Source organism: Choloepus didactylus, chromosome 11, assembly GCF_015220235.1.
Source record: "Choloepus didactylus isolate mChoDid1 chromosome 11, mChoDid1.pri, whole genome shotgun sequence".
Lineage (NCBI taxonomy): Eukaryota > Metazoa > Chordata > Mammalia > Pilosa > Megalonychidae > Choloepus > Choloepus didactylus.
In genome coordinates, this window is record NC_051317.1 from 64,467,858 (window position 1) to 64,479,896 (window position 12,039).

General features: G+C 38.5%; 1 pseudogene; it reads right to left on the reverse strand.

Moving 5' to 3' along the window:
• Window positions 1-797: 797 nt before the first annotated feature.
• On the reverse strand, window positions 798-8,520 carry LOC119506036 (annotated as a pseudogene).
• Window positions 8,521-12,039: the final 3,519 nt, after the last annotated feature.

A 12,039-nucleotide genomic window follows, 5' to 3' on the forward strand; every position in this document is an offset into this window, starting at 1 on the left:
ATAAAATATACCTATATTGGTATAAAGGAGGCTCAAAAGGCCCAATTTTTCCCCCATTGAAAAGACTGCAAGGAGTGCTTTATTCAAACAGCAGCCAGTATATAAAAATGGATACCACCTTTAACCTAAAGTGTTTCCAAGTTATTTCCCAAAGCTCTCTGCCTTTTTATACTGCAACATTCCAAGGAAGGATCAAGAACTGGTGTGAAAGTCCAAAGAAACAACCAAAACCAAAAAAATTAACCAAGAATATCTTCTGCATTACCACCACCTCTCCAGTAGACCCTCTTACCTGCCTTTTCCAGTGAGTTAGTATAGACATCTTTGCCATAAAAATTTTTAGGCACCAGGAAAGAAAGGTACAGAAAAAGTTCTATTAACAACAGTGACATGAAATTTGGGGAAAAAAAGATTTTAAATTAAAATATTATATCATCACAACAGAAACTAAAAAAGTTGAACTGTTTTCTACCCCAAAAATAAAAAAGAGATTTTCTGGAAGTAAAGAGTGCTCAGTACCTGCAACCCAAGTTCATTAATACTCTTATTAGATCAGTACAAATCATGGAAATAAGTTGATTTGTTAGAACAAGAGAAAAAAAACTCCATTCAGGACAAAGTTATTCAGGATGAAAGGAAGGTGTGTCTTCAGTGAGAGAACTATCTTCTGTCGGATGATTTCTTGCTAATGTTTTTGAAGATTTTGGACTTCTCAATTTTCTTGGCTTTCTGTAGTAGCTGAAGCCGCCACCTCCTCCTCTCTTTTTCTGTTTGTCATCGTTGCTGTTACATTCAGATCAAAAAAAGGATGCACTTAATGGAAACTTGTGCTGCTTCAAGTAATGAAGGAAACCCAATTCTTCTGAGTACAAAATGAGCAAGGCATGTCCTCTTCCATTTAGGCCTCTGGCTGTTCTACCCACATGATGAATGCATTCCTTAGGGTCATCTGGAGGGTCATACTGAACAATCCAGTCGACTTCAGGAATATCCAGCCCTGGAGCTGCCAAATCTGTACACAGCAGTATCCCTTAATCTGCATTGCAGAACTGGAAGAAGGTGGTTGCCCACTTATTTTTTTTTTTTTTTTTTTCAAATTCAGTTTTATTGAAATATATTCACAAACCATACAGTCATCCATGGTATACAATCAACTGTTCACAGTATGATCATATCGTTATGCGTTCATCACCACAATCTATTTCTGAACATTTTCCTTACATCAGAAAGAATCAGAATAAGAATAAAAAATAAAAGTGAAAAGAGAATACCCAAACCATCCCCCCATCCCACCCTATTTGTCATTTAGTTTTTACTCCCATTTTTCTACTGATTTTTTTTCAATTTTTTAACTTTGTTTATCAAAAAATTAAAAACAAACAGGCAAACAACAACCAAAAAAACCCCACAACATTTCAAACAAAGCAATGGATTAAGGAAAACAAATAACCTAAAATAACTACTTTGCTTCCAACATGTTCCTACCACACCCCAAGAAAATTAACAACCCCTAAGAAAACAAAGGAATAAGAGAAAAAAAAAACCTAAAATAACTCTATTGCTTCCAACATGATCTTACTATATCCAAGAAAGTTTACAAACCATAATCATTCCTGAGCATTCCCATAACATTGAGATTACCCTCCATAGTTTATCTGTTCTTATTAGATTATCATTCCCCCTCCACTAATTGGTATCTCTAGGTCCCCTACATTCTACAGTATAAAACATTGTACATTTTTCACAGAATTCACATTAGTGGTAACATACAATATCTCTCTTTTTGTGCCTGGCTTATTTTGCTCAGCATTATGTCTTTTTTTTTTTTTTTAATCTTCATTTTATTGAGATATATTCATATACCACGCAGTCATACAAAACAAATCGTACTTTCGATTGTTCACAGTACCATTACATAGTTGTACATTCATCACCCAAATCAATCCCTGACACCTTCATTAGCACACACACAAGAATAACAAGAATAATAATTAGAGGGAAAAAGAGCAATTGAAGTAAAAAAGAACACTGGGTACCTTTGTCTGTTTGTTTCCTTCCCCTATTTTTCTACTCATCCATCCATAAACTAGACAAAGTGGAGTGTGGTCCTTATGGCTTTCCCAATCCCCTTGTCACCCCTCATAAACTACATTTTTATACAACTGTCTTCGAGATTCATGGGTTCTGGGTTGTAGTTTGATAGTTTCAGGTATCCACCACCAGCTACCCCAATTCTTTAGAACCTAAAAAGGGTTGTCTAAAGTGTGCATAAGAGTGCCCACCAGAGTGACCTCTCGGCTCCTTTTGGATTCTCTCTGCCACTGAAGCTTATTTCATTTCCTTTCACCTCCCCCTTTTGGTCAAGAAGATGTTCTCCGTCCCACGATGCCAGGTCTACATTCCTCCCCGGGAGTCATATTCCACGTTGCCAGGGAGATTCACTCCCCTGGGTGTCTGGTCCCACGTAGTGGGGAGGGCAGTGATTTCACCTTTCAAGTTAGCTTAGCCAGAGAGAGAGGGCCACATCTGAGCAACAAAGAGGCATTCGGGAGGAGGCTCTTAGGCACAACCATAGGGAGGCCTAGCCTCTCCTTTGCAGCAACCGTCTTCCCAAGGGTAAAACCTGTGGTAGAGGGCTCAACCCATCAAACCACCAGTCCCCTATGTCTGTGGTCATGTTAGCAACCATGGAGGTGGGGTAGGCGAATACCCCTGCATTCTCCACAGGCTCCTCAAGGGGGCACTGCATCTTTTTTTTTTTTCCTTGTTTTTTTTTTTTTTTTTAACTTTCCCTTCTTTTTTAAATCAACTGTATGAAAAAAAAGTTAAAAAGAAAACAAACATACAATAAAAGAACATTTCAAAGAGACCATAACAAGGGAGTAAGAAAAAGACAACTAACCTAAGATAACTGCTTAACTTCCAACATGTTCCTACTTTACCCCAAGAAAGTTACCTAATATAGCAACATTTCTGTGAACTTGCTCCTACTATATCCATCAGAAATTAACAGACCATAGTCATTCCTGGGCATCCCCAGAACGTTAAATAGCTTATCTGTTCTTCTTGGATTATTGTTCCCCCTTCCTTAATTGCTCTCTATTGCTAGTTCCCCTACATTCTACATTATAAGCCATTTGTTTTACATTTTTCAAAGTTCACATTAGTGGTAGCATATAATATTTCTCTTTTTGTGCCTGGCTTATTTCACTTAGCATTATGTCTTCAAGGTTCATCCATATTGTCATATGTTTCACGAGATCGTTCCTTCTTACTGCCGCGTAGTATTCCATCGTGTGTATATACCACATTTTATTTATCCACTCATCTGCTGAAGGACATTTGGGTTGTTTCCATCTTTTGGCAATTGTGAATAATGCTGCTATGAACATTGGCATGCAGATATCTGTTCGTGTCACTGCTTTCCGATCTTCCGGGTATATACCGAGAAGTGCAATCGCTGGATCGAATGGTAACTCTATATCTAGTTTTCTAAGGAACTGCCAGACTGACTTCCAGAGTGGCTGAACCATTATACAGTCCCACCAACAGTGAATAAGAGTCCCAATTTCTCCACATCCCCTCCAGCATTTGTAGTTTCCTGTTTGTTTAATGGCAGCCATTCTAACCGGTGTTAGATGGTATCTCATTGTGGTCTTAATTTGCATCTCTCTAATAGCTAGTGAAGCTGAACATTTTTTCATGTGTTTCTTGGCCATTTGTATTTCCTCTTCAGAGAACTGTCTTTTCATATCTTTTGCCCATTTTATAATTGGGCCGACTGTACTATTGTCATTGAGTTGTAGGGTTTCTTTATATATGCAAGATATCAGTCTTTTGTCAGATACATGGTTTCCAAAAATTTTTTCCCATTGAGTTGGCTGCCTCTTTACCTTTTTGAGAAATTCCTTTGAGGTGCAGAAACTTCTAAGCTTGAGGAGTTCCCATTTATCTATTTTCTCTTTTGTTGCTTGTGCTTTGGGTGTAAAGTCTAGGAAGTGGCCGCCTAATACAAGGTCTTGAAGATGTTTTCCTACATTATCTTCTAGGAGTTTTATGGTACTTTCTTTTATATTGAGATCTTTGGTCCATTTTGAGTTAATTTTTGTGTAGGGGGTGAGGTAGGGGTCCTCTTTCATTCTTTTGGATATGGATATCCAACTCTCCCAGCCCCATTTGTTGAAAAGACCATTATGACTCAGTTCAGTGACTTTGGGGGCCTTATCAAAGATCAGTCGGCCATAGATCTGAGGGTCTATCTCCGAATTCTCAATTCGATTCCATTGATCTATATGTCTATCTTTGTGCCAGTACCATGCTGTTTTGGCAACTGTGGCTTTATAATAAGCTTCAAAGTCAGGGAGTGTAAGTCCTCCCACTTCGTTTTTCTTTTTTAGAGTGTCTTTAGCAATTCGAGGCATCTTCCCTTTCCAAATAAATTTGATAACTAGCTTTTCCAAGTCTGCAAAGTAGGTTGTTGGAATTTTGATTGGGATTACATTGAATCTGTAGATGAGTTTGGGTAGAATTGACATCTTAATGACATTTAGTCTTCCTATCCATGAACATGGAATATTTTTCCATCTTTGAAGGTCCCCTTCTATTTCTTTTAGTAGAGTTATGTAGTTTTCTTTGTATAGGTCTTTTACATCTTTGGTTAAGTTTATTTCTAGGTACTTGATTTTTTTAGTTGCTATTGAAAATGGTATCTTTTTCTTGAGTGTTTCTTCGGTTTGTTCATTTCTAGCATATAGAAACATTACTGACTTATGTGCATTAACCTTGTATCCCGCTACTTTGCTAAATTTGTTTATTAGCTCTAGTAGCTGTATCGTCGATTTCTCAGGGTTTTCTAGATATAAGATCATATCATCTGCAAACAATGACAGTTTTACTTCTTCTTTTCCAATTTGGATGCCTTTTATTTCTTTGTCTTGCCGGATTGCCCTGGCTAGCACTTCCAGCACAATGTTGAATAACAGTGGTGACAGCAGGCATCCTTGTCTTGTTCCTGATCTTAGAGGGAAGGCTTTCAGTCTCTCACCATTGAGTACTATGCTGGCTGTGGGTTTTTCATATATGCTCTTTATCATGTTGAGGAAGTTTCCTTCAATTCCTACCTTTTGAAGTGTTTTTATCAAAAAGGGATGTTGGATTTTGTCAAATGCTTTTTCAGCATCTATTGAGATGATCAATTGATTTTTCCCTTTTGACTTGTTAATGTGTTGTAATACATTGATTGATTTTCTTATGTTGAACCATCCTTGCATGCCTGGAATAAACCCCACTTGGTCATGGTGTATGATTTTTTTAATGTGTCTTTGGATTCGATTTGCAAGTATTTTGTTGAGGATTTTTGCATCTATATTCATTAGGGAGATTGGCCGGTAGTTTTCCTTTTTTGTAACATCTTTGCCTGGTTTTGGTATTAGATTGATTTTAGCTTCATAAAATGAGTTAGGTAGTGTTCCATTTTCTTCAATGTTTTGAAAGAGTTTGAGTAAGATTGGTGTCAGTTCTTTCTGGAAAGTTTGGTAGAATTCCCCTGTGAAGCCATCTGGCCCTGGGCATTTATTTGTGGGAAGCTTTTTGATGACTGATTGGATCTCTTTGCTTGTGATGGGTTGGTTGAGGTCTTCTATTTCTTCTCTGGTCAGTCTAGGTTGTTCATATGTTTCCAGGAAATTGTCCATTTCCTCTACATTATCCAGTTTGTTGCCATACAGTTGTTCATAGTATCCTCTTATAATTTTTTTAATTTCTTCAGGATCTGCAGTTATGTCACCTTTTTCATTCATTATTTTGTTTATATGGGTCTTCTCTCTTTTTGATTTTGTCAGTCTAGCTAGGGGCTTGTCAATCTTGTTGATCTTCTCAAAGAACCAACTTTTGGTGATATTTATCCTCTCTATTGTTTTTTTGTTCTGTATGTCATTTATTTCTGCTTTAATCCTTGTTATTTCTTTTCTTCTACTTGGTTTAGGATTGGTTTGCTGTTCATTTTCTAGCTTCTTCAGTTGATCCATTAGTTCTTTGATTTTGGCTCTTTCTTCCTTTTTAATATATGCGTTTAGTGCTATTAATTTCCCCCTTAGCACTGCTTTTGCTGCATCCCATAGGTTTTGGTATGTTGTGTTCTCATTTTCATTCGTCTCTATATATTTAGCAATTTCTCTTGCTATTTCTTCTTTAACCCACTGTTTGTTTAGGAGTGTGTTGTTTAACCTCCAGGTATTTGTGAATTTTCTAAGTCTCTGATGGTTATTGACTTCTAATTGTATTCCATTGTGGTCAGAGAATGTGCTTTGAATAATTTCAATCTTTTTAAATTTATTGAGGCTTGTTTTATGTCCCAGCATATGATCTATTCTGGAGAAAGTTCCGTGAGCACTAGAAAAGTATGTGTATCCTGGTGATTTGGGATGTAATGTCCTGTATATGTCTGTTAAATCTAATTCATTTATCAGATTGTTTAGGTTTTCAATTTCCTTATTGGTCTTCTGTCTGGTTGATCTATCTATAGGAGAGAGTGATGTGTTGAAGTCTCCCACAATTATTGTGGAAACATCAATTGCTTCCTTTAGTTTTGCCAGTGTTTCTCTCATGTATTTTGTGGCACCTTGGTTGGGTGCATAGACATTTACGATTGTTATTTCTTCTTGCTGAATTGCCCCTTTTATTAGTATGTAGTGGCCTTCTTTGTCTCTCAAAACATCCCTGCATTTGAAGTCTATTTTATCTGAGATTAATATTGCTACACCTGCTTTCTTTTGGCTGTAGCTTGCATGAAATATTTTTTTCCATCCTTTCACTTTCAGTTTCTTTGTGTCCCTGTGTCTAAGATGAGTCTCTTGTATGCAACATATTGATGGTTCATTTTTTTTGATCCATTCTGCTAATCTATATCTTTTAATTGGGGAGTTTAATCCATTTACATTCAACGTTATAACCGTGAAGGCATTTCTTGAATCAGCCATCTTATCCTTTGGTTTATGTTTGTCATATTTTTCCCCTCTGTCTATTAATATCCTTTATTGTACCCATACCGAATCTCTTTAGTACTGAACCTTTCTCCAGGTCTCTCTGTCCTTTCTTTGTTTCTCTGTCTGTAGGGCTCCCTTTAGTATCTCCAGTAGGGTTGCCCACTTATTTTGCTTCTGCTTTCATGGCCAAGACAGGCAAATCGATGTAGTTCAGCAACTCGTAGTGGTATTTCACAGACTTACAGGATGAAAAGAATAGCATCATTTTCTTCTTTCGGTTCTTCTTAAGGAATGTAAAGAGCAGAAGGAATCTCTTTTCAGAGGGACAAACAACATATCCCTGCTCAAGCCCATCCACCATTGCATTAGTTTTATCATCATCACCACCAACATACAATGGCTCCTTTTTCAGAGAAATTCTTGCCGGGTCTTCAACTTTTTGAGTTTGTGTGACAGAAAAGAGCATGGTCTGTCTGCGTACTGATAGAAGTTTAATAATTTGCTTTAATTCCTCTTCAAACCCAACATCCAAGATACAATCAGCCTCATCAATAACAAGACATTGTAGGTTTTTATACATAAACACTGGGGTATTCTACATATGGTCCAGGAGTCGACCAGACCAGCGTGGCCACGATGATATTGATCCCATTAGCAAGTTTCTGTGCTTCAGCATATCTGTTACTGCCGCCCATTATCAACCCGCATGTGTGGACATGGTGGGTCATTAGCACCCCAAGCACCCCTGCATGGCCAGGTCCCTAGTAGGTGAGAGAATAAGGACTCCTGTTCCATTCCTGGGCATGAATTTTAACTTAACAATGAATTCAACAGCAGGGATGAGAAATGCCAGGGTTTTGCCACTGCCTGTTTTCACAGCTGCTAGAAGATCTCTGCCTTCCAGAAGTGGTCTGACACTTTTATGTTGAATTTCAGTCCTGTTCGTAAAGCCCATTTCTTTTATTGCCCTCAGAGTGTTTTCCTTGACAAGATTAGTTAGGGATGTGAATGAATTATCCTCAAAATCTCCTGTCAGTCCCAGGGGCAAGCTGGGCACTTCATTGTCATCTTCATCATCTGGCTTCTTCACTCTATTTTCTGTTTCTTCAGGAGCTCCAGCACCTTCTTCCTCAGACTCTGCTTTATCTTCAGTTTTTGCTTTTTTTGCATCAGGCCCAGAATTTTCTACAGTTTTCCTCTTTTTCTTTTTCTTTTTTGATTCTGAATTGGGTGACTGTGTTGCTGCTTCACCATTGGTTAATACAGTAGACTTCTTTGGGGATTTTTTAACTTTAACGTTTTTTACTGTTTCATTAGCCATGTCTCCATTTTGGGCTTCTGACAAGCCCACATTCATAGACTGTTTTAGGGACTTTTTAACTTTTCCAGCTTCCACAGTTTCTTCATACACATCTTCATTTTGAGCCTCTGATAGGCTCACATCTGAGACCCCATGTAGCTTTAGGTTTCACTGCTGCAACTTTAGGTTCTGCTTGTCGATCTTTCTGCACAGGAGTTTCATGGGTAGGTGAGACATGATGTCGTTGAAGTGCCTTCACCTCAGCGGTGCAGCCAGATTCCTGCACATTCGAGGTTGATGTTACTTCCTTCTGGCGGATTGATTTTTATAAAGGGGATTTATTAGGTTACAAATTTACAGTTCTAAGGCCGTAAGTGTCCAAACTAAGGCATCAACAAGAGGATACCTTTGCAGTGTCCAGAATGCTTCTGACAGCTGGGAAGGCACATGGCTGGCACCTGTTGGTCTTTTGCTCCCAGGTTCTGGTTTCAAAATGGCTTCCTCCAAGTGTCTCTGGGCTTCTGTCTCTCTTAGCTTCTCTCAGCTCTTTCCTTGGTTCTCCTGGGGTGTTTCTCTCTAAGCCTTTGGATATACTCCTTAGCTTCTCCAGGGCAAACTCTAGGCTTTATCTCTTAGCATAGCATCTCCAAACATCTCTCTGTCTGCATCTCCAAGTGTCTGGGTCTGTATTGGCTTTTAGCTTCTCCTGGGGGCAAACTCTGGATTATGTATCTTAGCTTCTCTCCAAAATGTCTCTCTCAGCTTCTCTTGGGGCATTTTGTCTTCTCTGCTGCCTGTGTGACCTCTCTTCAAAGGACTCCAGTGATCTAATTAAGACCCTCACAGAATGGGCAGGGTCACACCTCCATGGAAATGATCTAATCAAAAGTTCTCGCCTACAGTTGGGTGAGTCACAGCTCCATAGATACACTTAATCAAAAGGTTCCATCCTAATCAAAAGACTAATAAGTCTGCCTTCACAAGATTGCGTTAAAGAACATGAGTTTTGTGGAGGACATAATAGATTTAAACCAGCACAGTTCCCATGAAGACATTCCATGCAGATAGGGGCCATATGATCTAAAGTTACTGCTTTGAAATTGTTGAATTAAAGGGTAACTCTATATGTAGTTTTCTGAGGAAATGCCAGACTTTCTTCCAGAGTGGCTGTACCATTATACAGTCCCACCAACAATGAATAAGTTTTCCAATTTCTCCACATCCTTTCCAGCATCTATAGTTTCCTGTTTGTTTAATGGCAGCCATTCTAATTGGTGTGAGATGGTATCTCATTGTGGTCTTAATTTGCATTTCCCTAACAGCTAGTGAAGATAAACATTTTTTCCCCTGTATTTTTTGGCCATTTGTATTTCCTCTTCAGGGAAATGTCTTTTCATATCTTTTGCCCATTTTATAATTGGGCTATTTGTACTATTGTTGAGTTGTAGGATTTCTTTATATATGTCAGATATCAGTCTTTTGTCAGATACATGGCTCTCAGATATGTTTTTCCCTTGAGTTGGCTGCCTCTTCACCTTTTTGACAAATTCCTTTGAGGTACAGAAGGTTTTAAGTTTGAGGAGTTCCCATTTATCTATTTTTCCTTTTGTTACTTGTGCTTTGGGTGTAAAGTCTGAGAAGTGACCTCCTAATACAAGGTGTTGAAGATGTTTTCCTATATTATCTTCTTGGAGTTTTATGATACTATCTCTTGTATTGAGGTTTTTGATCCATTTTGAGTTAATTTTTGTGTAGGGTGTGAGATAGCAGTTCTCTTTCATTCTTTTGGATATGAATATCTAGCTCTCCCAGCCCCATTAGTTGAATTGACTGTTATGTCCCAGTTCAGAGGTTTTGTCACCCTGTAAATCTTGACAGTCCTCTACTATGATAACAATCATTAGTCTAGGCATAAGATGAGTCCACATAGTTAAAAATAAGGTTTCTGTGGGAATAGGAGGCCTCAGATTGGTGATGAAAATTTTAACAGGAATTTTTTGTATAAAATACATCATTACAATATTCTAGGTGACTCCTATTCCCCATGGGCTTAAGATTCCCAAGTGTGGCTGCATAGGCCAGTACCAAGGCCAAAGGACCTCACTTTCCTTGGTTTGTATGGTCTGAGGCATAGGCAACAATAAGTTGTTTTTTTTTTTTTTTTTTTTTTTTTTGAGATTTGGAAAGCATGTTTATTTTTCTAAGAGACTGAATCTTCTATTTACCCAAAGGGCTTTCCATCAGGAGATGTGAGTGTAGTAGGCAAGATGAAGAACCTATTGAAAAGTGGTAACAGACACATTTTTTTTTTTTGTTTCCAGTTCTTTTTTTTTTTTATTTTGAAATAAATTCAAAGTTATATGAACAGTTGCAAAAACAATACTAGCCCCATACACAGAATTCCATCATACCCTGACCCCCCTCCCCTGATAGCTCAATCCACCAACTTTAACATGCTGTCACATCGCTATTTCTTTCCCTCCCTCCCTCCCTATCATCCATCATCTATTTCTCTGTCTTCTGAACATATGAGAGTTAGCTGCACACATCCTTGAACATACACTATAATTCACATATACACTTCCCACGAACAAGAACATTCTTTTATGCAATTCCATTAAGCGCAGCTAAGAAGTACAAGACATTCAACAATGATACAAAGCTGACACTCTATATTTCCTTTTCCTTATGTCTCAACTGTGTCCCTTTGAGCCACCTGTCCCCTATCCTCCAATCCCATCCAAGTTCATCCTTAGCATTCAATTGTCATCTAGTTAGACTGTCTTTTTTTTTTTTCAGTTGTGGAAACATATATACAGCCTAAATCTTCCCATTCCACCCCCTCCCTAGCATTCCATTAGTGGGATTAATCACATTTAGAATGTTGTAATGCTCTTTCCCACCAACCACTACTAGAAATTTCCCTTCACCTCCAACAGCAACCTTACACTCATTTCTTAACTCCCCATTGCCCCTTCCCCCATTTCTCTTAACCCAAACTCTACTTTTCATCTCTATGGTTATATTCTCTGATAATTTCTTTGTGTTTACTGTGGGGCTTAAAGTAGGAACATGTTGGAAGTAAAGCAGTTATCTTAGGTTAGTTGTCTTTTTCTTACTCCCTTGTTATGGTCTCTTTGAAATGTTCTTTTATTGTATGTTTTTCTGTTTTGTTTTGTTTTTTAATTTTTTTTTCCATACAGTTGATTTAAAAAGGAAAAAAGGGTTAAAAAAAAAAAAAAAAAAAAAACAAGGAAAAAAATATGTAGTGCCCCCTTGAGGAGCCTGTGGAGAATGCAGGGGTATTGGCCTACCCCACCTCAATGGTTGCTAACATGACCACAGACATAGGGAACTGGTGGTTTGATGGGTTGAGCCCTCTACTGTAGGTTTTACCCTTGGGAAGACGGTTGCTGCAAAGGAGAGGCTAGGCCTCCCTATAATTGTGCCTAAGAGCCTCCTCCTGAATGCCTCTTTGTTGCTCAGATGTGGCCCTCTCTTTCTACCTAAGCCAACTTGAAAGGTGAAATCACTGCCCTCCCCACTACGTGGGATCAGACACCCAGGGGAGTGAATCTCCCTGGCAACGTGGAATATGACTCCTGGGGAGGAATGTAGACCTGGCATCGTGGGACGGAGAACATCTTGACTAAAAGGGGGATGTGAAAGGAAATGAAATAAGCTTCAGTAGCAGAGAGATTCCAAAAGGAGCCGAGAGGTCACTCTGGTGGGCACTCTTACGCACAATTTAGACAA